At 34.6% G+C, this 26,990-nt stretch overlaps 2 protein-coding genes across 4 annotated transcripts in view; one reads left to right on the forward strand and one right to left on the reverse strand.

Annotated features, from left to right (window-relative positions):
* The window catches only part of LOC105197653 (hemicentin-1), a 245,057-nt gene that overhangs the window by 93,788 nt on the left and 124,279 nt on the right, over positions 1-26,990 (forward strand). For all 3 annotated transcript variants that reach the window (XM_039454418.1, XM_039454417.1, XM_039454419.1), the window contains 3 exons: positions 2,985-3,261; positions 6,784-8,412; positions 8,930-8,971. The gene's annotated coding sequence lies outside the window, so the exon portion shown is untranslated. The remainder of the gene's footprint in view (positions 1-2,984; positions 3,262-6,783; positions 8,413-8,929; positions 8,972-26,990) is intronic.
* LOC105197888 (neurotrimin) overlaps positions 1-26,990 on the reverse strand; it is a 168,698-nt gene that overhangs the window by 71,864 nt on the left and 69,844 nt on the right. The gene's annotated exons all lie outside the window — the stretch shown is intronic.

Here is a 26,990-nt window from a genome sequence, read left to right on the forward strand (position 1 = left end):
ATAGATTCATTTTGTTGGGAAAATTTTAAGACAGAAATTGTTAAATAATGCGCGATACTTTTCGTACGTTTCAAAGAGTACTCTCTCAATTTTGCAAAGACAATGTTCTTTCGAAAATTTTTGAAGAATAAAAACAAATGAATTGAAATGAATAGAAGGTTGAGCATCTATTTATGCTTTTTATGAAACAAGAAAGGTCCTTAACTCGATTCATTTGATCCTTCTCACTGGGAGAGTCGCACACGGATAATCGAAGAAAATACTATTCTGTTCTCTATTTCCTTTGATCGTCATTTGTAATAATATTGAAGCTGCTTGAGATTCATATTGCATTCAGTAAATGCAGAAAAAGAAGAAACTACAGTATATAATTACAGTACACAATCAGTCATGAGACAATTAAAGAAGTCCATTATTGAAAGCATGATTCTCAACAGATCCGACGCAATTTCCAATGAGAAACTAATTTCTTTGTCTTTTATCGATTTCCGCTTCGTCACTTACGACGATCTCAACAATCCGAGCTCAGTGATGTAAAATCGGTGTTCCGTTAAGTTTAAGACGCGATACGCAGGTGACACGAAAAGCTAGGCAGAAAGCAAGTTCGAGTGACCATCTTTTCGACTCGCAGCTCGCAACTCGCAGCTCGCAGCTTGCTTTCCGATGCATCAACATGCAAGCCACACCAAAACTAAGATGGATGCGCGGGCGCGCGAGAGGGGTTTGCTCTAGGAGTTTGTTCCCCCAAGAGTCGTGGCACGAAGCATTGATTCCTCAGCGTGAGAGGAGAGTTACAGCTTTGTTTACTACGAGGGCGACGAGCTCAGCGCCGTCCAGTCTGGCTTGGCGCTGGCTGTGCTGTCTGTGTCTTCTTTTCTACCACGTTCTTCCTTTCCTACCCTTCTTCTACCACGATCGGTCCGTGAGATTCCTTTCGCCCTCCTCTCCCTTCACCCTTCTCCCTTTCCAACCCCACGGAACGTCTGGACTGGGAGAGACCTATAGTTAACGTCAAGATCAACTCTCTTCGTCCTTTCCAACGTTCTTCTTCCACGCGAGTACTCCATGGTAGCCGCGTACGCAAACACATTCACCAGCTAGGCGGTTTATACAGAACTGTGGAAAGCGAAAGAGCGGCGGCGTGGCTGAGCCAACCGTCTCGCGTATCCCTTCCCGTCGTCTCTCATCCCCTTAGCCATTGTGTATGTGGAAAGTTGGACCACATTCCGGCTGAATGTATTACAACCACTTAACCCGCAAGCTGTCGAGACCTTCAGACTCGAGAATCCATGCCGCATATGAACCTCTACTGAGGCTGATAGTTCGCTTAATAGGTACAGCAAACGCGTTGATGGTTAATTTCAGTTAAGCGATTACATAAGTGATGCTTTTTTACGTAGACAAATATCTGACTGTTGCACAAGTTTTTTTAATCAAATCCACCGAATAAAATTTCAAACAAAATCACAACAAAAAACGAAATTATTATTCCTGGTTTTAATATATATTTTTTTTATTTCAAAAGATTATCTTTTCTATAATCTTTTTAAAAAGCTTTCTGGATTTATAACTTTATTCAATAGAAAACTTGATAGAAAAACAAAAGGACTTTTGCCACAACTTAATATTGTCTATAGTGAATTACGCTTGAGTTTATTTATAAACTTACACAATATTAACCGGGGAGGTTAAACCAACTTTTCCGATCGAGAACATTATACCCTTTTGTTAATTTTATATGACCAGAAAAATGTATTAATGTTTCAAATACTCACGTCGTATTACATACAACTCATTACTATCGCAGACACAAATACACTTGTCTAGACATCGCGAAAGATATCCGAATAGAAATTTATAACGTGTAAAATGGTGAGAAGAGAATCAGCCAAGTTAGTTAAGTTGGCCGAACTTTCGCTGTACTTCTCTGTATAAAATTGGATCAGGTTGGTGCTCAAACTGTCGAAAATTCAGACCATTTGAGCGTGTCCTCTCTCTCTCTCTCTTGCCGCGTGATTCAACAAATTGACCGCGATAAATTGTTTCCTGACACACCATCGCTTTGTGTCGGAATTAGATTTCCTTACAGTTTCGTTTACGCGATAACAATGTCCCACATAGGTGCATTTGATTGATGTAAAATCTGCATTTCTCTCTTAAATTAATGAACAGCAAGGTAACAGTGAGGTTTGGTATGTCAGCTTGCGAAGCTTCTTCATTAATAGACCCTTCTTAGAGCTCACACTCATACCGTACAAGAACTTAGGACACCTTATAGATAAATGTATTAGAACCACTTATCCCACAAGCTGTCGGGTGCTCCAAGCTTGTAGACAACCTCTTAATTATCATAGAGCGTTAAGCCATTGCGCAGACCGGAAGTACGAGAGTACTGCCGTGAGCGCTAAAAGCACCTGGAAACTTCGTGTCAAAGACTGTAAATAGGTGAAATTATCTTACACCGCGCGAAATCTACGTAACACCAAGTTTTTCATTGAACGATAAAAGAATGTATATGGTATATCGTCTCAATCGACCATTGAATGACCATTTAGCAGTTTCTGGCACATAATTGTTTGTCGAAAATTGAAACATTATTTACACATAACGAATAGTAAAATATAATACACTTTTCATTCAATAATTCACTTTGCTCTAGTTGCTTTTTCTATATTTAAGAATAAGGTTAAAAATAAGAAATATATACATATATATATCTTTAAGTTTTGAAAAAGAGAATGAGCAAAACGCAAAAAATGAAACTAAAACGAATAGGTTTAGTATTTTGTATAAGTTTTATATGAAAGTTGGATTTTGGGCGAAATTATTTCACACTAAAATATTATGATATTTTGTTATTGAAATCCATCTATAATTCCGTTATGTCTTCGCTCGTATAAAGTAAGCTAGACTAGATGTATTCGTAGACACATGTACACAATTATTTTAAAACGTATGTATGACGGATATATGTAATATTTCAGTCACGTAGCGCTTCACATTTTCATCAAACAACCGAGTGCCATAGCTGGGATCATAACGACAGAGAACCGGATGCTGCTTCTTGTCAGCCAGGAAGACATCGCACTAGCGAGAAGCATTGCGCACCACCCTTGCCACCCTCGCCGCTCTCGCCGCTCTCGCCGCTCTCACCGCTCTGGCCACCCTCGCCGCCCACCGCTTGTCAACACGTTCTTTCTAGCGGAGTTCGAGCGTTCCTCGTTCCCTCGGTTCCGCAGTGCCCGCCAGTGGAAACGCAGGGTGAGAGAGACGTGATTCAATTTAAAAATCATTCGCTAAGTGCTTGGGCTGAAATATCCTTTTTTATTCGAGAAAACACATCGCGCCGCGCTTCTTTCAGTACGGCCATTTAGCTCGCCGCCGCTTTAATTCACGTTGTCCTGGCGTACTCCCGTCGGTCGTGAATCCCCTTCGACGTTTCGACGCCGAAATATGGACGGCCAGCCGCTTGGACCACCACTCGCTGGCAACGGCTACCGAGTTGCGGTTTAATCGTCACGTAGTCCAACGATCTCGCATTACGCCTCGTTCACTTTACGGAAGAAAAACGGAAAAAATAGAATGTCCCGCGACAAAATGTGTTTGTCCACTCACCAGCGAGATCGTGTTATCGAAAACGTTATTGCTTTTAAAGAGAGCAAGCGAAAAGTGTGGAAACAAATAAACGGATGTCTGCTGCTCGATCGGCAATTCATTTCATTATTAGCTCATTTCGAATCGTATTTATAATCTAATTGCTTTTCTAGAACTCGGTCATAAGATTATCATTTAGATTAAATAGATTTATTTCATATTTTTTTGATCATATAACCTGATATTTATAATTGCAATTTAAAGAGCAAACTTTACCTACCGTGATGTATGGTATCAATTATATTTCTCGCGACAATAATTGATTCTCGAGATAAAATCGTATACATATATATGCGTCAATAGATTTGAAACTAAATCTTTAAGTCGGATAAAACTGATCGATATATCTCTTAAATGAGTTTCCTGAAGTGATTCGAAAAAAATCGCTTATGTTAAAAACAAATTCAAGATGAAAAAATAGAATGGCACTCCAGGTTCTATTCTTGTAACTGAATTAGTATACACTTGCGTGTGTATTGTATTTGATATGAAATAGATATGTATTTAAAGACAAAAATAAGATAAAAAATTTTAGTATAGTTTAATACAGTGATAAACAATATGTCTTATATTCTTACGAAAAATTTGATTTGCAATTTAAAAATAGATTTTTGAAATAAATATTACCATACGTAGAAATTATGGAATATGCTTTCTTTAGTGTGCTCTAAATAATAATTTTAGATGATAATTTTCTTATACGTTTTTTGATTAATAAATCTTGTGAGATGCATTCGTTTGAAATTAATTCTCTTAAAACTTTGCATCACTTATATCAGTGATTATAAGTATTAAATGACTATCAAGATTTAGTTATTGTACTGTTTTATATTTTAAATTAAGGTTTGTAACGGAAAGTTAATTATAAATATTAGACAGACTTATCAACGATACAGACATTTTAAAACTGACATAATTACGCCAATGATATAAAAATATTATCAATATTGAATCTAACGTTTACACGAGAAATGTTTATTTTCATTTTGATCGGAAAAATATATGTGACGTATTTATTTTTACTATTCTTTAGAAATGAATTTTTATTATTGTTTTTTCTAATTTTTATGTTTCAAAACAAAAAGATGTGTGATTTTTAATTAAGAAAAATAAAATAAAATCTCAATACATATTTTCGAGTGATTTAATCTGATTTTTTTTAATTTTACCATTTTATGTATGGCAAGCTATTTTATTTTTTAATGGCATAAAAGAAATGTTCTCTAATATAAATGTTTTAAAAATTAATTGTTTTTAAAGAGTTTAAATAAATAATTAAAATTATGTCCGGACATAACAGTAATTTTACGAATTAAAACTATAGAAGCGACATAATAAAAAAACGGAATTATTTTTATATTGATATATAATTTTAATTCATGAAATTATTATTATATTGCGACATAATTTTAATTCGACGAATTATTATTATGCTTTGACATAATTTTAATTCATTGAATTTTTATTATGTCGCGACATAATAATAATTCTGAATTTCTAATGTCTTAACTTAATTTTAATTCGGTATAGACTGTGTATATATATATATATATATATATATATATATATATATATATACTGAATCGAAATTATATTGCGACATAATAATTAAAATATTAAGACATAATAGAAATTCAGAATTATTATTATGTCGCGGCATAATAAAAATTCGATGAATTAAAATTATGTCAAGGCATAATAATAATAATTCGACGAATTAAAATTATGTTGCGACATAATAATAATTCCATGAATTAAAATTATGTATTGACATAAAAACAATTTCGTATTTTTATTATGTTTCTTTCATAATTTTAATTCTGAAATTACTATTATGTCCAGACATAATTTTAATTATTTATTTATATTCATAATTTTTTCAAGACAATTATTTTTTTAAAACATTTATATTATCGAACATTTCTTTTATGCTATTAAAAAGTAAAATGGTTTGTCATATTTATAAGTAAAATTATGTCACAGTAACAGTGATAAATTATTTTACAGTAGTAGGAGTAATTTTTTCAATCAAAATGATAAAAGCAGGTTTTAATATTCAAACAAATGTTACACCTAATGGAAAGAGGATTCTTTTCAAATAGGATATTTAATTAATCATTTATATTTTTATTAAAAAGAAGATTAAATAATACTTTAATCTCAATTTAAGCTCAATTTGTAATTGGTGTAAAAATTTGGGATAAAAATTTATAATTTTATGTATATTGTATTATGTGACGTATTGCATAAAAAATATTTGAAGAGAATCGGAATATCAGATGTGTATATAAAATATATATTAAAGTGCATATGTGCGGCGTATAAAATTATAAATACAAATCTGTTTTGAAATCAGACGAGAATTATTTTAAATCAACTTATAGCTAAAATTAATAACATATATTCATTAATAATATATAGAGTGTCTATGAAGTTTAAGAGAAAGATTAGTCTCTTGAAATGATTAAACCCGTACATTGTTTTTTATAATTTTAAATCATTCCCGAGAAATAGAAGATGGGAATACAGTTTAAACTTGTACGCTGAGAGAAAAAAATATTGTAACAAAAAAATTTTACTTAACAGAAAACAATTATTTATTTAGTAGATAAATAATAGCTTTTTATTTGCAGTCAAATAAGAAATTTCTTAATTGAAATATTTACGTAAAATAAAGAAATAATTTTTAATCAAGTAATTTTTTTCTTGCAATTTAAAAAATATTTACTGTTAAACTATTTTTATATTCAAGATAATCAAATTTTTTAATCTAAGAAAACAATTTAATTAAGTTTAATAATATTCGTAGCTTATTTATAAAATTATTATTTAAATCTAAAAAAATGTAAAAATACAAAATTATATACTTAAGGTATTATGTCTACTTATTTAAAAAAAAATATTTTTATTTAAACTGAACAATCAAATGCTTGCATTAAAATATATGGCTTTAAGGAAATGTATTTATCATAAAAAATTTTTTTTCTCTCAGTCTAGGACACCCTGTATATCCACGGTGATGACAGATTTGTCCTTAATTTTTTTTCGAGAAAACTGTATGTATATTGTATATTTTATCAAAGTGCATCATCGAATTAAAATAATTATTTTTGTTTCAAACTCTTCCAGCGGAATAGAAGGGTCATTACCTCACAAGAGATGGACGCTGTGAACGAATCCAGGAAGCGAAGCACAGATAACGTCGTGCGATAGCAGCGCGTTCGTCGCGGTTGCCTTTGCGACGCGGGGGAGCGGGGAGCAGGGAGCGGGGAGCGAGAACGACGTGTATTCGGAGTATATCTATTTTATTAAACGCGATGATATCTCGTAGTGGCTTGGCTGACACGACGTCGGGGTTTCGCGGCGTACACACGGTGCGCGATGTTGTATACGTAAACAAGGTCAGCGCGCTACGTTCTAGGCCCGTGGTGGGGAGCGAGGCGAGCGGTCGCGAGCGCTGCTCATTACCTTTCGCGACGACGGCGACGACGGCGACGCCGCGACATGACGCAGGTGACGCTCGACTGCGATACTAACCCTAACCCTAACTCGATCGAAGCCTCGTACAGATATCGGCAGCCAGGTATTTTACAAGATTCGTTCGTTTCAAACGGGAATCGTAGCGTGGGGATTAATATGATAAGAATAGTTATTGCCTCACTGTACTGACGAAGCGTGTCAGGATGCTTTTTTAACGTACCTTTTGTCGATCGTAATACGTGAATCGTTGAGTCGAATAATCTGAGAGTAATCGGGAGTAATCGTGACGTATCGAATATACATAAATAATATATGCGTCTTGCGGATTTATGCCAAAAGTATAAATATGCGCGAGAAGTTTCATTTACAAAATTCTGGGACGATGCACGCGTCTGATAATGAGTCAGTCTCTTGACTCGCGTTGTCGTATCGGGGTTAGTTGGCGATAAGTTGGCGCTATTCTCACTTCTCTCGTCCGTTAACGAAATCCCACGGGATACGAGGCGGAGCGGTGCGCGACGTCGCGATGCGTTTAATCAGCGAGGTACAGCTGTAATTAGCCTTATGTTTTAACAGTCGTCTACCGCGTAATGTAAATTCGATGTTTGCGCGTCGGTAATTTATTAAAACGCTCATTCGTTCGAAACTTGCCGACGCGACGGAAGCGGACGAGCGTGGCATTACGGATGGATAATTATCATTAATTTCGACTCGCGCGTGTTTGTTTTCCCTCGCGTATCGTGTAACGCGGAATAATAGAGACGCTCGACAACAACGAAAGTCAGAGTCCAAAATCTGAGTGTGCATCATCGTCGAAGTACGCGAAAGGGCGCGGGGGACGGGAGGGGAAAAGAGGTTAGCGCGGTAAACGTCGACGTTGCATCTCCGCGGCGCGGCGCGGCCGGCGGGTGGCGCGTGGCGCGTGAAGTTAGCCGCGTTCTTCCCGAATTTCCACCGTTGGTCATTCGAGATTCGTCTATTACGGTAACTTACGTGACGTCGCGTCTGTCGAGCGGATCGCGGTGTCGTGCACAATCGTGATTCTTTCGCGTTATTCCTCCATCGTAGTGTGGTAAAGTGCGCGTGTCGGCTGCAATTAATGCCGGGAATGCCGCGCGATCGTTGTATTCAGGTGATCACGGCGCGTACGCTCGTAATTAACTCGCGAGTGTTGTGTGAGTGCTCGTGGAAGGAGCCAGCCAGGCAGTTTGCATGGAGGGCCGCGAGAGGAGAAAGCGACCTGGGAAGGCATCGGGCAACGGCGGAGCAACCATCAGGGTAATTCACTCTTTATTGTTTGTTATTTGCCACATTAATGATTTATTTTTCTTTAGTCCGACGATCGCGCGACATGTTCCGTGTGCGATTTGCCATCATTACGAATACACATGTAACATATTTTTCCAACGAATGCCAACCTTGTAGAATTAATATAATTTTAAGTAAATACTCAAAGAATTTTTGCGCATCAAAAATGTGCCGTGCTCTCAATCATTTTTATTTTTATTTTTATTTTTGAATATTTTTGTGATTTAAGATATATATGTGATTTAAGATATATATATATATATATATATATATATATATATTCAAAATATTTAATATAAAATGTTTACACAATATCTAATATTCGTAGACCTTTGTATGATTTGTAAACAGCATGTATTTTCGAAAATTATATTATTGTTTGATTGAACGTCAATTAAAAAGATAAATCAAATATTAAACCAATAATTATTTTTGATATTTTAATTATTTGGTATAAAATATAATTTGGAATATTTGTATATTACAGATTAATATTCGTATTACAATTTCACTGCTACGCATCGTATCGGTGAGTAACGAATTATTTTTTATTTTAATTTAAGCTAATGGATCTATAAAAGTATCGTATTTATGTAATTGAAAATTGCATGTGATTATAATTATATTATAAATAAATAACATTTTAGGGATCCATTATCTTAAAATGGACGGGCTATGAACAATTTATTTAATTCTAAAATATTTATAACCAAATTATTGTTTATGTAAGAATACACAATATAAAATTAAAATTAAATTTGTTAAATTAACATGGATATTTCATTATCAATCGGTCTAGACGTTACATTTGCTACTTTGCTGTATAAGAGCATATTAATTATAAATTGCCTTATAGAAAATTCATGGGTGTATCACAATATTATTTTTTAACATATAAACAAGACTTTTTTTTAAAAACTGGAAAACACCATGAAGATATAATTTCCAATATAATAATGTCAGTTAATTTTTTTAGTATCAAATGCGTTATTAAAGTTATTAAGTTCGTTACACGGATAATTAAGGAGAAATAAAAAAAAACGGAAGAGAGTAAGATAAAAATGTGACAAATAAGATATACTGTCTCATAGTTAAAAAAGAAAATTTTTATTTAATTTTCTTTATAATATTCACGTTTTATGAATAATTAAGATTGAAAGAATATATTTACGTATATTTTGTATATTCATTAATGTTAAATAAAATAAATCAATACATCTATAAAACATACAGAAAACTAGTTTATATTTAAATGTGTTTTTATTTTATCTCTTTTCTCTTTTCCAAATATTTTTTAATTGAATTTGAAGTTTGCGTATTTTACAAGCACAAATACAAGAACGGCTAGAAATATTAGTCGCTTTAAATATTCCAATTAATTATTTACAAAAGACCGTTAATAGTTGTGGAGTTTATTTATTTTTACGTGCAACTTCTATGTTAATCTTTCATAGCCTATCCATTGATATTTATTTTTATCATACTGTATAATTATTATAAACAAAATGATTGCATTAAAAATAATTATAACAGCATTTTTATATTTATATGTTATAAAACAAGATCTTTGTATATTCGTATAACAATTGATAAAAAATCTGTTTAAAAATACATGCAATATTATTAAGTGTACGGGTGGGCATTATTTCTTTTGGAATTTTATGTCATTTTTGAACATTATTTATTAAGATGCTGAACTTTGAATGTTACAATTAATTGAAGCTTTTTAGTTTATTAACTTTTAATTAATCTGTTGATTTATAACCGGATACTTTTATCATGTTATTGTTGTTATTCAGTATATTTATTTCAAGTGGTGCCATATTAATTGACCATAAATCAATTACAGTTGCAGATAATATATTTACATTTAGTATTCAATATTTATAATTACAATGGAAAGTATATTTTACAGTGTAAATGTTGCGTTTTGTGTATGTAAAATTTAAGAGATTACGTAATTTTTGGTATAAACTTTAAGTTATTACCAAATTTAATGAGTCTATTTTCTAAATGGAATTTTTTGTTAAAATATTAATATATCAATATTTTTAAAGGAAATTTGATATTAATGTTATATTTTAATGTAAAAAAATATTTACGGAAAAGTGAAAATGATGGTATATTAATTCAAATATAAAGAAATGTGACAAAAGTTATCGATTCTAAACGAAAGTTTAAGAACAATTTTTATAAATGTTAACTCTAGAATGGTCATAAACTCCAAAATGATAAATTTTATGAACAATTTTCATATATTCCCTTCACCCATTTTAATCCACTTTAGTAAGTTTTGTTTCTGAATGTTAAGCTATGTCCATCTAGCTATGCCATTGATATTAATACTAATATATCATTCGATAGCGTGGGCATTCAGGATTAAATACAATGCCTACATATATAGTAAAAATGTTTTTGAATTAAAATGTAAGTATTTCATAAACGCAATTAGTTACAGAAAATAAACACGTACATGTTACATGGTTCGTTTTCGCTCAATCAATTTTTAAAAGACAAGTTTAAAATAACAATAAAAAAAAAATACGAGTCTAAGACATTAAAATATATCGAACGTGAAAAATAAACTCTTTCGTAAAAACAAATTTGGTACTATTGCAACATTAATATCCTCGTAAATGCTATATCGTGGTAAATATATAAAAACGTTGAAGGAGAATCTGTTAGGTAAAAATAAAATTAACGATGAGATAAGACGATAAGAATTGAATAAAAAATTTATTGTATAGATTCTATAGTGTTCCGAAATGTACACACAGAAATCTAATTTGAAAAAAGAAAGTTAAGCGAGGTGTACGAAAATATTTTTATTATACAATGCGCATGCGACCAGTTGTCCATGTACGGAGATACAAACGTTGCGGATCGACGATAGAAACGAGTAGAATCGTTGCGTTATTCTATAACGTCCTGACGTCTCCATTCGTAAGTTATGGGATTCCGAAGTGCAAGAGTGAATTCCGCCACTTGGAGCAAGATCAGCGGCTAACTTTCACGCACCATCGTAAATCCACTCTTGTACTTCGAAACTCCGTAACTCACGATCGGATCATCGGTATGATACATTATGGTGTGCCATCGGGATTCCCACTATGATCTCTGGTCTATGACTTCTACGGTACGCTAAAAATACGCGCTCCGAGAGAATGATATGTATTCGCCGGCTGTGCCGTCTCCAAAGTGCATTTTCTCACATTTGGTAGTAAAATCAAATAAAAAAGCAGAATATTTGTAGTCACATCATGATTTACGATATGGAAAGGAATTGTCTTTATTCGTGCAGTCGGATACTGCAAATCGATAAATTGTGATTGAAACTTATATAACGTATTCGTAAAAGCTAACAAACAAACGGGCGACAAATTTTTCACACTGATATTCAAAAATTTAGTATTAAAAATGAAATAAATTTACAATTATTTACGTTAAATGAAGCATGAAATTGCTAAGTTATTGATTGCTTTATCTATTTGAAACAAAAATTATTAAATCTTAGATGCCCTGTAAGTATGTAAAAAAAAAAAAAAATTTGTTTACCGATTAAGATTAGTCTCAATCTCTTATCCTACGAGAAATTTAGTTGCAAAGAATTAATCGCATAAGTTTTAAGAAATTTACAAATATAATATTAATATACGTATAATCATCAGAAACGTTAGAGAGTTCCGCGATCAGTTCCACTCAATTCAACCAATATTGATATTAGATTGGTTATTCATACTGCTTTAGCATACAACTGTTCAAAGGCGACATTATGCGCGCCGATATAGAGCTTACATGTACAGAGCAAATTATCGAATAATATTCTATTTAATTATTAAAGAAACTACATCATAATTTCTATTCAAACTGTCGATTATAAAAGCTGTCGTATGAATATCTAAGCTACAGCGAAGTTAATAATGCTAAACCGCGTGCTTATGCACATATTAGTATTCGAATTTACATATGGAACTTGTATGTCGTGCACCTAAGATATTATTCATACGAATTCCCATAACAACTGATTTATGGTAACGCAATTACTGTAGTATGTTATATAGGTGGAAATTATCGTAGTAAAATAATAAAATATCAGTCATTTTCTAATTTTGTTTCTAGAAACAATTAATAATTCAAATAATGAATTTATTAGATCTTTAACGGATAATTAAATAATTAGTTTGTTTTTATCTTTTTTTACTTATATCCAATTTCAATACGTTAAAGTTTAAGTTAAATGTTTTAAACAAGTTTAGCGAAATGAATCATTCACTCTTCAAAACTCACTCTCCAATGCTAAAAATTTTGAAATTAAAACATTTTAAATTTTATTTGTTTTTTTGTCCCGTAGTTAAAAACGAGATATTAAATAAATGTAAAATTATATGGGTTAGAATTGAAACATGTTTATACGAAAACTTATTAATATTTGTGAATATATTAACATGATTTTTTAATAAAAAATAATTGTAATATCCAAAAATGCAATTGCTATGCTTTTTATTACTGCCATCAAATTGTTAAGAATCACGTGTGTAGATTTAATCCACTGAGGCGAAGCAATTGCAATATTACACATCACGTAGGCTACTAGACGCTGAAAAATTGTCATCTGCGTCTTAGCAGCTTGAATTCCCAAGCCGCACGCGAATGCACTTTAAGTGATTACAAAACTTCTTTCGCTCGACGTGGACTCCCCGTCTTCTTACTACAACAAAGTTTAACTCATACTAATTATTAGCATTAGACGGAGGAACGCATTACATAAATCATTATATCAAGCAAACAAAAGTAAGATCTCGTGTATATATATATATACTTCACAGATTTACTTTATATAATTTCTTACAAAGTTTAATTTGCGAAACAAACGTTTTGTAAGCGATGAATCATTTACATACTTTAATTACAATATATTTGTCAATCAATACATTTTTTAGATTGACATACACATACATTCTGATATTTTAATAGCATATTATTTGCGTTTGCTATTTAAATGTTATATGTACCTTGAGTTTAGAACAGACTACTAATTATGATTCTACCAGCTAAAAGTCAACTTCCAAATTTTGCAGTTTAATGAACAGGAACGTATTTGCTATTGTTATTTCAATATATGTTCAGTAACTTGCATCCGATACGATTTTAGGCTGCAATTGATTCATTGTTTATTACACATATTTAACAATTGCAAAAAAATATGTTTATCTATTATAATTATTTATCCATTGTAACATTTTATCTATTTGTTTTAAATTAACACTTTTACTCACATCAGTATAAAAAAAAGTGAAACTTTTGCAAAAAATTTGATAAATTTATTCTTCTATATCTTAGTTTTATATTTAAATTTTATTTGCAATAAATTAAATAATTAAAAAAATACTATATTTATAATTTCATGTTTATTAAATATATTCAACTATGAAATAAAAGAACGAAAGTGTATCCAAGATTTTCTATATATTTATGGTACAAAGCTACAATTGCGGTGTAACGGAGAAAGCAAGGGAAAGAGAGAGGAACAGGCGCGACTAAAGGGAGACCGCGATGTTGCTTCCCATCAGCCAAGAGAGTGAAGGTTAGTTGTGGTATACGTTTCTCTAGTCAAGGCACGCGCAACGCGTAATTGTGAGGATGTCGGAGGGTGCGCAAAATCGGAGACGTTAGGTAGCAACAGAGGGGTAAAACGAGGGCAAAAGAGAAGCAGCTGGAAAGCGTGGAGGAGGCTCCACACCAGAGCCGAGAGAGAAACTCGGGGTCATTCGGCGACTATAACCGAACGGTAGACGAACAGACGAAAAGGTGATGTCGACACGGGGAAGATGCGGGGCTGTGGCTCATTAAACTACCCTAGTACTCACGTGGCATACAAAATAGGCAATAAAATCATTCCCTGATCATCGTGATAATAAAAGAAATGCCGCCCACATGGTGTGTGTGTGTGTGTGTGTGTGTGTGTGTGTGTGTGTGTGTGTGTGTGTGTGTGTATGAGCAATTGAAAATAAAAATTGCTCCACCAATAATCATTAGCAAAATTCTTATTAAAATTTATATTAAATAAATTAACATTTTAAAGTTAAAATTAGAATTATAAATTCTAATATCTATTAAATCCTCTGTCTGTTCATTAAAAATTTTATATACATATATAGAAGACATTATTATTCCATTGTGTTCCGTTGAATGCAGCAATACCGTTGCTAATTTCATTTTCTTTTATTTGTGCATTATGATTAAGACGGAGGAAATATAAATGCTATTATAAATTGCAAAATTCATTAAAATAAAATATACAATTTTAAAGACAGGTTTGAATAAGTACTAAATTGTATTTTTATCATCACTTTAAAATGTTAAAAAATTAATTACGATTTAGTAGTTAAAATCTATCTTTGAAGTATATAATTTTATATTAATTTTACGTATTTATAAAGAAAAGGAAATTACATTAATTATGTCTGTATAAAATTTTAAAAGGATTTTTAATATTCTCAGACTTTTAATAAATATCTGAAATATGATAATATTCCTCGAAGTTTATAATAAAATAATAAGTAACTTTGTTTTTACAGCCTATTTTGTTTCATTTTCAATTTTACATTTTATGAAATGATCATTTTTACAAAGAATATCGGAGTAATACGCGATTATAGAAAGACATCGAAAGAAAGAAAAACTCGAAACGCGATTATTTAAGATTCTTGCAAAGAATGAACATAAAGTCAAACGCAATGCATCGGGATAAATTTCCGCGGCCGGAACAACTGAGAAGAGATAAACGAAACTTCCGTTCATCCGTACATAGAGAACTAATAACGAAGTTTAAGAACTCCATAACTCGGCGGTAAATATTACAGTCGGCATACCGTTTGTAGCAAAGCTGAATTGTTCCGCTCTTAATCTCGCGATTGCTCGCGCTCGGTGTGGAAAATGTTTACAACTAATTTCAGCACATTCCGAAAGAGAAAAGCAGCGCGATAAGAAATAACTCGTAATTTCGTCAGCTTCGGTACTATGATTTCTCTACAATACTCTACGTTTAAATACTCTTGACGAAGCTAATCTTAATAACGATTTTATCTCTGGTTAATTAAATGGAAGCAGCTATAATGAATGAATCTCTCGGTACGAGTGCCCTAACCTGCTTGCACAAATCTGTCTGTATTTTGTCCAATTAAGTTTTCACTTACCGAGCTTTACAATACGTCTCGACACTAATTTTACACCACCGTACGTGTCTTTTCGACTGTTTTGCCTTCGGTTACGGAGTCACGCCCGCGTGTAGTGGCGCATAGGGATAACTAGTTCATTTCGCGAGCGTAGCAATTTGCGCTTGTACGATAATAAACTAACAAGTAGGAAGAAAAATCATTGAAATATCGAGAAAGAACTGCGATTTATCCGAGATCTGAGAGCGCTATAATAACAAAAAAAGAAAAATATTAAAAAATAACACAAAAAAACAGGAAAAAAAAAGAAAAGAAGCTCCAACGGCAACCTTAACTTTTCCACGATCGACGATGCTCTTACAGTCGAGCCACGGCACTGCGCAAAAAACAAACTTTCGAACAAAAGTTTTCCTTAATTCCGCCCGCGAGTTGTCGGACGTACGTGACGAGATATTCCCTCTGGCGTCTTCCTAGGACAGAAGCCACGAACCTCTTCCTAGGAAGGACGCCAATTCCCTGTGCCGTCAAGAGCTCTGTCCTCTGAGACAGATGAAAAACGAGTGTCTGAGGAGGATGGCATAGGGTTGACCCCTCGAGAAGGGTAGGATACCAAAAAGGATAGGCGCGTATGCACGTGGAATAATTCAGATTCTCTTATCGCGCGCAATCTGTTTCGATTTTCGAGAAGGCGATATCGCGATACAAATAGCGAGGTACGTCTGTGTCTACTTTGCAAGGAGGTCAATTTCTTAGAGATATTAAAATAGAAAATATTTCAACCTGTGCTAATTTCGTTTTTTCAAACGTCACTAGGGCTTATGTTTTTATAAGGTGTACGTACGGGAAGCGTTACATAATTCAGTCATGAGAAGATATAGATTTTGCGCAAGATATATTTTTCAACCTTTCTTTTTTGTCTCTCGTCATTGTAAAGCACTCAATCGAGTTGAGATCAGTTCTCGAAATAAGAAGGAGAGATGCCCCTGGTGTGCGCGGAATAATCCAAGCAGCCGTGTCGTCTATGATCCCTTTCTTTTCGCGAGCGTCGCGCGTTGCCATTTCCCCTCGTCAGCTCATCTCATCCCTCTCTTGACTGCGCGTGGGAAAACAAACGGGACAGACAAGTTACAGCGGGGCAGCCGTATAGCAATGCGAGCGGCAAACCGGGCGAGGCGTTGAGGTATTTATATTGGCTTCTCGCGGCGTGACAGTGATCTACTGGGAATTCGACCCCCTGTCCTTCTCCGTCCCTTTGTCTCTCCTTTTTCCTCCACTTTTCCGCCACCTCTAATTCTCTCTCGCTTGTCCCTCTATCCGTTCTCTTTTGTCTCTTTCTTCCGCTTATTCTCTCTCTCTCTCTCTCTCTCTCTCTCTCTTTTCACACTTGCGCGTTCCTCCAACTCCGTACCGCTCATTCTCTTTGACTTTTTCCACTTTCTTTCGCTCGCACACCATCGCGCGCGTCAGACATCGTCGCTGCCATTTTCGCGACGTAGAATGTCGAGGAAAACCAAGCTATACTACAGTGTCGAAGTAATAAAAGGCTGTGCCGATCCTAGACAGCTATTAGGCCGTAGCGAATTGCAGGAAAGAGAGAGGGAGGTTCCACCGTCCATCGGGGTGTTACAAGGACGAAAACGAAAGAGACCAACTTACGGTGCCTGATGGTCGCTATCGAACATATTGCCACATACGGATACCAGTTTGGCGTGCAGTATGTACCACTGAACCACAATAACGTCAAATGGAAAACTTTTACCATCGTGTTAGGATAGTAGAAGCAGTAGGTATCATGCTAGTGGAAATTATTGGAGCCGCGATAATATTGTGAGTGCAACGAAAAGACACGTCTCTCGAGGAGAGTTGCCTCTGTTGTACTCTGGTAGGTAAGAAAAAATAATTTCTGTCGATAAAAAAAAAGAAATCGATTTCCATCGATACCAAACGAAAATATTATCGTTATCGACGCGTAAAATATAGAAAAAAGTAAACAACATAAAGATGCGTATGTAAAAAATTATGAATTTACGTGTGTAACGATCTACAATTATCATTATCATAGTATTATTATATAACGATGAAACATACAATTACATTTATCGTGTTTCTTTGTCTATAATGGAGAATCCAATATGGATTTATTTCATTTCGCACAACACGCTGTGAAAATGAATTTATAAGGATGGATGCTAAATCGTCGCATTCAGCGCGTAAAAAAAAGAGGAGGGTGCAACCGGATGAGCCTACGCTGCCACCAAAATAGCCAACCATAAAAATGTCCGATGGAAATGCAATTAAAAAATTACTGGCTCGTATATATCCACTCGGCGTTGACCTGTCGGACGTTACTTGTTTTTTTGGTCACAACAAATCGATTGGTATTAACAGCGACATGCTTGCATATAGCCACACATATAGGCATGCAATTTTCCAACATTGCCTTTATATTTTATTTGATATATTATATGGAAATGATAAGCGATATCTGCAAATTTTATAACAATAGGTTTAATATTCTTATACAGTATCGATTTATCTATTGTGAGATTACTGATAAAACTGCATTAAGAATTTTTTCTGTAATTATGGATGATAAAAAATTACATAAATTAATGAAAAATTATTGAAAATTGAAGGGAACTAAATTGTATAATAATCGCGAAGCATAAACAAACAATTAAATAAAATTATATGAATAATTCTCGTATTTTATAAACAATTGAAAATTGAAGCCGTTACTGTTCAATAAATTTTATTAGCATGGTTTCTGTAGCAAAAGTACGATTAGAGATAGAATTTTTATCGGAACGACGTTTCTCGTTCTTTTTTGGGGGGGGGGAGGGGGAGAGGAAGAAAGTTGGAACCGCATCGAGACTACCAAAGAAAGAGTAGCAGTCAAAGGAGCGGAAAAGGACGCGCGCGGTGAGAGGATAGAATCGGGATAAAGAAGGAAGAGGGCAACGGTATCCGAATGGAGAGAATTCGGGCATCGCTATAGAGAACGTGGGCTGTTCGAGTTGCAGGGATGTCGCGTACAACTTTACCAATATCCAACACAACAGTATGAGAGAGAGAGAGAGAGAGGGGGGGGAGAGGACGTGTGTGCCAGATGATACGTGTGTATACTACATGCCGAAGATCTCGTTTGGTCGGTGTCCGAATGGACGATGAATTTACACGAATGGCGAGATATCTGGGAAACCTGAATACCTAGCCGAGTATGTCGCTCCCCGTGTCCAGACATCGATCGGGGATGTATGCGGATTAATACATCGCGATCGCTGCCGGAGGATAGTGGACGATTTATCGTGAACTGCGAATAACTTTATCTATGCGCGGACTCGACGGCGATTTCAGAGCGAATTGCACGATACTAACATTGATTAAAATAAGGACTGGTCAAAACGCCGATACGTACACACTAGTAGTAAAATTGCGAATTTTGCAGTTATCTAAACTTGCAGTTATCTAAATTAAATTCGATTGGATCCGAACGAGAGCGTCGATCCTCGACGAGCGTCTTTATCCAAGTCGAGCTCTCTCACATCTCGCTAATATACGTGCGGGATGATGAACACTCGGACCACGGCTGTAAATCAAAATATTTGTCGATGTTGTTTTCACGAGCGAGTGGAGCAGGCGTGTCCCAAAGTTGCGTCTACACCGTTGTTGTTATGAAAGAGCGAGAGAAAGAGAAAGACACACGAAAACAGCTACAGGAAGAACGAAAGTTACGGGATAACTGTTGCGAGACGCGAAAGAGGCGCAGTCGAGCAGACATTTCCTTCCATCGGGGGTGATTTGAGCTACAGGATGTCGCGCGCAACTTTTCCAATATCCATCAGGAAGGTACACAAAAATGCATATATAGACTGACACGTGCGAATTTACACGCACGACGTATCGAGTAATCGCGCCATTTCTTTCTAACGAGAAATTACTATCTGTCATTTTCCAAGTTTCTTTCATTGATTCAGTAAATCATGATCTCGCGCGTTTTACGCTCGAACGCGAGATAAAAGTGTTTCAAGGCGATCCCGGTTTTCGTCTTCTGCGTCAACATTCCCGCCTTTTGCCCTAGTACTTTACCGAGAAAACACATTTACATACTTTAAGAGTCTTTATACAGATTCTGATTTATTCAGGAACAGATAGTACAAGTAATACTTTTAATTCGCGATAAGTGTTTCTTTCTTTTTCGATTTTTTTTTTTACATATTTCACATTATTATATACAACAGTTTTTTTTTAACTTTTTTCTAATTATTACGTTTTATTATCGTTTCCTATATAACATTTATACGTAAATATGTTGCTGGACACTGAAAGGAATTTAAGCAACACACTACATTCATTTAATTTTTGAATGGAACATCATCCGTTTTCTTTTCAAAGCTTGACCCACTTCGCGTGATATCGTGATCTCACACCCTTCATCTTATTATCCTGCACCCATGCATTTTATACGTGACCAGCACAGCCAAATAGCATACAAAGAAACCATTAAATAGCGGATAAACAGCACTCGTTCCTGTGTCTAATGGCTCTCATACGTCTCGGTCATATTCGTTCCGCGATCCACATACCGGATATGATATATACTATATATATCTACGCTTGCGGTTATGAAACGCGATATGAATATTTACAGGGATGTTGGTAATGATTACATGGCGAATACATGAATCTTTCTGCAGATTTGGCAGCCTCGGAAAATTTATCGAATACAGCGTTGTTCAATCTGCTGTTATGCATATAGTTTTTCTTAACATTCGTATTCATGCGAAATGTATTTTGCACTTTAGCATTTATACATTTATTTCCATTGTTAAGTATTATCCCGATTGAATAAGAATCGATTTTGAATTATTTTTAAATTAAAAAACGTTTCGAGTGAATAATTAACATAACAATGAAAAATTGAATGTTTGCGATATTTTTGCGACAATGCTTTCATAGCGATTTTGAGATTATTTTATATTCGTTCGTTCCTCAAAATCAACATTTAAAACCATCGATCACGTTTCATATTTCATTAAATTCTACTACCTCTTAATTTTGACTAATTAGTATGATAATTTTGACTAATTAATGTGATAAATATTAAACTACAAACATGACAAATGATATACACGTATATCATTAACGCGTACAATAGCAGTTAATTACAGTGTAAGACAGACCGTAGCAAATAAACTACGATCAAAATTATATGCCTTTTATTGAACATTTATGACCTTTAATAATGAATAGCGTACAAATTCGCATATTTACTCTTCATCATTAATGATTCCACATCTGAGTAATATTCAAACTGTCTTTCGTTGAAAAGAATTTTAATTTTTTGCAAAAACAAATGGTAAGACGTGCTCGTAAAAAATAGAGAGCCGTACTTCTGAAAACAATATCTTCGTGAATCCTCATAATTTTTATTTCGCGTTTCCACGTTCATAAAATATTTGCTCGGTTTCTCACGTGAACACTACAAAAAGCGGATACAAAAGTACAAAATATATATGGAATTGAAACCTTTCGATCTCTCAATATAAAAAGCATCTTGAAAGAAAGATTGATATTTTACTTGAAATAAGTTTGAAAAGTTAGTGTGACATTGATATCTATTCTGACAACTCGGTTTTTTCGAATTTTTAAGAATAGTTAAAATTATACTGAGTACCGCGAGTAAAAAAAAAAATTAAAATGATAAATCAAACATCAATGCTCATATCGTTTATTATGTAAAGAGTGTGCGGAATGTGAGCGAGTCCTTATCCAACGAATAAAGTGAACGAATCCAGAGGTTAAATATTGATTTTCTGCCCGAGTATTCGTTTGCTGCACAAAATCTATAAAATACCATGGACTCGATAATCATCTCCCAATGAAATAAACCTGAAGTTGGGATTAGTTGATTGGATACATAATAGAGTATCGGGTCGAAGTTGACGATTATACTTCTATTTCGTCGCGGCTTTTTACAAAACGACGACGAGTTTCCATGGAAATATGTGCATGTTGCGCGCTGACTACGTCTCTACTGAATATTGGTAAAAAATTGTAGTATGCAACACTTTGTAGGTCTGGTGGTACTTTCAATAGGACTAAAATCAGAACGCATTCGGTATAAACCGAGTTCGTGACCTACATTATCAAACAACTCTTTCCTTTATAGCTTTTTCCTGCACTTCTCAATTCACAAAGCACAAAAGTCGTCCACAAGCGATTTAGTATTGTGTGGCATCTTTATACGACTGTTAAGTCAGTCCATCAATAACATAATTTTCTCAAGTACTGCATAAGACTTTACAGCGTAAAGGCTTACGAACGTTACGTTGTCAGAAGATTCTAAAACTTTTTCATTAAACTCTTTATTCTAAAAATGTAGGCATCGATATAATCGATAAGTATCGATGACTAATCATAATTTTGCAATTCTTTGAAATAAAAAATAATGGTAATTTGTAATTAGAGCCCGGATGAGGGCTGCAAAGCAACGTGCCGTTCATGCTGAGCATCACTGAACGTTGAGAGTTAGTGATGAGGAGTAAAACAATCGTAGTACAGAGTAGGGAAATGCTTTGGGCATTAACCGCTGCTGCGTATAGTCTTACTCGTTTAGCGTTCAGTGACGCTCAGCATAAATGACAAAGCGTTACAACCCTCATCCGGGCTTTAATTATAATATGAATACCTCAAAAAGACAGAATATCCTGTGAATAATAGATTCTTTATTTGCTATTTAAAATCGACTTTTTCAAGAAAAATTGCGATTTATAACGACTCGTCAATTTTTAACATAAATTGTACGAGCATTAAGCTGAAATAAAAAATTATGTTAAAGTTAATAATTGAATATATTAAAAATTACGTGCTTACAATCCGAAAATTATTAATGTGATATTTTTTATGGAAAAGAATTAGTTACAAAAAATCCTTTATTAAAAAAACTTTTCTTTAAAATACATTATAGTTTGCATTTATTCATTGAATTATTAATTTATATCTATTGTGTCATTTTTTATATAATTCAATATTGATAGTTTCATGATGTACAAATAGTCTGTTTGATTAAATAATAATATGTATTATCTTATTTTTACTACGTTATAAATTATGTAAGAAATCTAACCTACATTTTATCTAAAGTTGCTCAATATTTTAAACTACATTTTCCTTTCCTCCTCCCCCCCCCCCCCTCATTGCCTGTCTGTCTCTCTTTCTATCTGCACAACTCAAATATTTTACGTTCGTTTGTGTTGCACATTTGCTGCGATCGTAAATCAGAAATCAGCTCCAACAATGAGGTTCTCTCGCATCGGTACAGAAGGAAAACACGATACGCGTCTTTTTATCCTACTCTTGCTGAGATTCGATAAATTTTCTTCGCTGTACAGACAGAAACCGCCTGTACAATTTCTGTCCAATCAGGAGCTATGGAATAGAAGGAAGTAAAAAGAAGAAAAGCGGAGTAGAGAATAGAATGAGACAGATGAAAATAAAAGCATTATTGATTTAAAAAATCACCTAAGCACCTAAAAAATCCTGGAGATATAATTTATAGAATAACCTCAAGTGTTTTGAGAATATGCAAGAAAGATCTGCGAAAGATGGACCCAGATCATATATAAAAATAGTGAACGTAGTGAAATCTGAAAAATTATGTGTTTAGCATCGATGGTAACACTGTCACTGTAATTTATCGCGTCTGCTCCATTTTTCTGCTTCCTTCTTTATAAATTTTGATTATTTTCTTCTTTATCGCATTATAATATTATAAAATCTTGAAGTAAATATAAGATCAGTTTAGAGATTTTCAATGAGAATTACCAAATATTTTTGCTGTACTGATTCCGCTGTGCATTCCAATCCGTTGCTCCGTTCAAAGTGGTAATAATGTCAATGGCAATATTATAAAAACTTTGTTCGAAAAGAGTTGCGAGATAGATAACTAATCTAGGTCAATAAAATGATCGTTTCGTCCTTCCGTTTCTGCGTTCTCACGTCAAACGTATCGGACAAAACACATTACACGCGTACTCGCCTGCTCTATCTCGATCGAAAACCAACGAATCAATCCGAATCTCTCTACCGATACTTCTCTTTTTGCTGAGTAACCACCTTCTCAAAATCACTGTGCTCACGACACGTGACGTATCAACATCACGCAGTAACAATCAGGAACTCTGATTGATTTCGCAGTCGTTTGAATTCTATGTCCAATTCTATCGCACACCGCCGTAACTTTTTTCCCCTTTCGATATTCTCATCGCTTTTCCGAATATACTCGTACATGACGATTCGTATTTCATTCACGAAACTAAAGAAATTTGATAAATGTCACACATACGAGTACCTTGAAACATATCTTGCCAACGAAAGTATATCTATTGGCTCGAATTTCTTGAAAAAGATATAAAGGTATAAAATGAATAAAATGATGCATTATAAACAATATAATATATTATAAATTTATTAATTGATTGCATCATTAATTAAATATGAGAGATAATTAGGCGAATATATTTTCAGTCTTAAAAAGCATATCCGACGATAGAGAGAGATGATAGTATTATTCTAAATTTATTGGCATAATGTCTCAATATAAACTACTGCCCGGCGGCACTGTCGAGTAACGAGTCGAACCGAAGTTTATCGACGTTCTCTTACCTAATCCCACATTTCCACTGCCTTATCGTTGGCGAACTTCTTCGAGGCGCCGGGGTGTACTCTCCAGATATAACTCAGTAGTGGAACAGCGTTAGAAGATAAAGAAGCGATATTTTATTTGGGCGCGCAGTGCGAATTTCTCTCGATTTCCTCGAACAATGCGCGGAGGTCGTCGAAAGCCGATTTTTTTTTTCGGCCGTGCCCAGCAGGTAAAGTAATTTTACAGGCAAATACGCCGCTTTGCGGATTTTACGTAAAAAAAGAAGAATAAAAAAATACTAGCGCGATGGCAGCTACATGACACCGTGGCGCACACACATTGACGTATGCGGTGCAGTTTGCGAGTGAACGGCACGAAGTGAACTAGGAGGAGAGAATGACAGAGAGAAAGAGAGAGAGAGAGAGAGAGAGAGAGAGATTTCTCGAAAAATAAAGCATTGGAGCATCATTTTTTTTATTGATTCGACGGCGAATCGTTATCACGCCATTTGCTGCAGTCCGACGATAATCCGTCCGATCGAATCAATGATTGTAGGCCATTTTCGCGAGGACATTCTATTTTCAGCGCATACGATTGTACTTTCGGACTCGATTCGTACATAAAATAGATCTCGCATGCATGACGTCACTACCCGCGGACACCTTGCCGCGCATTTTAACATGACATATTTGCGCCTTTGAATCCCATTATTTTCTTACCACTCGTGGCATCATACGTATTCATGATGTTTCTGTAGAACGTGAGAAATGTGTATGTGTGTATATATATATATATATATAACCGGAATCTTTTTGTCCGTCTTATTCAGATTAGGACGAAACTTTGTTGCGTAAAATTGTAACATTACAGAAACTGACATTGTATTCAAGTTTCTTGCGTTTATCAAGGATACTAATGAAATTTACACATATTGTTATCGCTGTAAAACATACAGTTATTACATGGCAACTATTAATAATAACAACTATTAATAATAAATGCATGCGTTTATATGTATAAACACCAGGAAAATGAATACATTGATTACGATGTAATTTAAAAATTTTTATAAAATAACACATCAAATTTTAAACTTTTAAGTATAGACGCAATCATCTCTTAAGGAACACCTTAACTTTACGAAGTGCACGTGTGCAGGAGGTTTAACGATCCAATTAGTAAGCATTGGTAGAAATTCTCGTCGAATAAACGAGCTTTGGATTACGGCCGCGAGTTAGCCGGACGCGCAAAAATATCGATCTGCCTTTTAACAGGCCTGTATAGAATTAAAAAAAAAAAAAAAGAAAAAACGAGCAGGAAATCTTTGGAATGCAGGAAGCGACAATGAGCGCGTCGCGCGAATGCCGATCGTATGTAAAAAAAACACGCGACGCAGCGCGTGGTTTTCGATCGGCGGCGGGACGCTGCAGCGCGCGCCATTCTTCGCGTCCTTTTCACCCTCTCTAACCCCCTTCTTTTTTTTGCTGCCACGCTGTGCCGTGCCGCGCCGCGCCGGAAACTCCCGCGGTCGGTGGCGAAACATTTTTCTATAGACGTGGCTACGCGTCGACATGTGGAATGAGGCACGGTTCGCCGGTTGAAAGCTTTTTAATGACCGGCAAAACGACAGATCGCACTTGGACAGGGTTTGTGAACGCGGTGAGAAGGGATCAATTGTATATATTTCGGATTTCGTTCCTTTCCGTACTAATAATCAACTGGCTTATGACCAATCACGAGTGGTATATTTATTACATCCAAATTGACACTCAAGTCTTTTACATCGGAAAGCTTTTTATACCGTTATCGATTTATGGCGGATATTGAGCGCATTTATTAATGAGCACAGCTATGAATAGGTCATTACTTGATTTAATATATTCAATTCACATATTAAGTAAAGTTAATAAAATATCACGTCATGTTATTTTAGCGCAATTATTTGTCCATAAAACCAATAAAATATTTTCTTATAACGAACCTTGTTTTACAACGATTCCAAATTGACGCAAAATTAATAAACAAAATAAGAGTATTTTCTAGCTATTTTTTTAAAAGGAAAAATGTAAATATTTGATATGTATAAATTAATAGAGATTGAAATATTTTCAAAAATAGATGCGTTCTACATTTATTTATAGTTATATGATGAAAAAAATTGTAATATCAGAAAAATAATTAAAAAGTTGTCGTTAAATTAATCTAACGATAAGTGCAGATATTATACATTGAGAGTAATGTGTATTCTGTATAACACTACTCTTTCTCATTTTTCTTTTTCTTTAAATATTAAATACTTATAAAGATGCAGACGTTACATCGAGAATAAGACGCGTGATAGTCAAAATAACCGGTTTCACATCTCGCGTGTGTAGTTAGGATCGCAAACGCAACGAGATTTGACGATGAAGAGAAGTTCTTAATTGAATACTTAGTCTTTAATTAAGAATAGAGTCTAGATACGTGGGAGATCGCGGCACGTTTTTCGCGATTGCGAAAAGGGAGGAAAAGTTAACTTTCACTCGCATACGAGCGAACGCGCATGGCACATACGCACGCGGACGAAGCTAGCGGAAACGCGCACGATCGTTAGCGACCGAAGGGGATGAAATGACTTGGCCCACAAGGCTAATGCAATCAGCATTCCCGGTTTAATGAGCTCCGTATCCAGCCCCCGCCTCTCTTTATCACTTTCTATCCTTGCTACGCGCAAACGTTTCCACTAC

This window comes from Solenopsis invicta, chromosome 10 (genome assembly GCF_016802725.1).
Source record: "Solenopsis invicta isolate M01_SB chromosome 10, UNIL_Sinv_3.0, whole genome shotgun sequence".
NCBI lineage: Eukaryota > Metazoa > Arthropoda > Insecta > Hymenoptera > Formicidae > Solenopsis > Solenopsis invicta.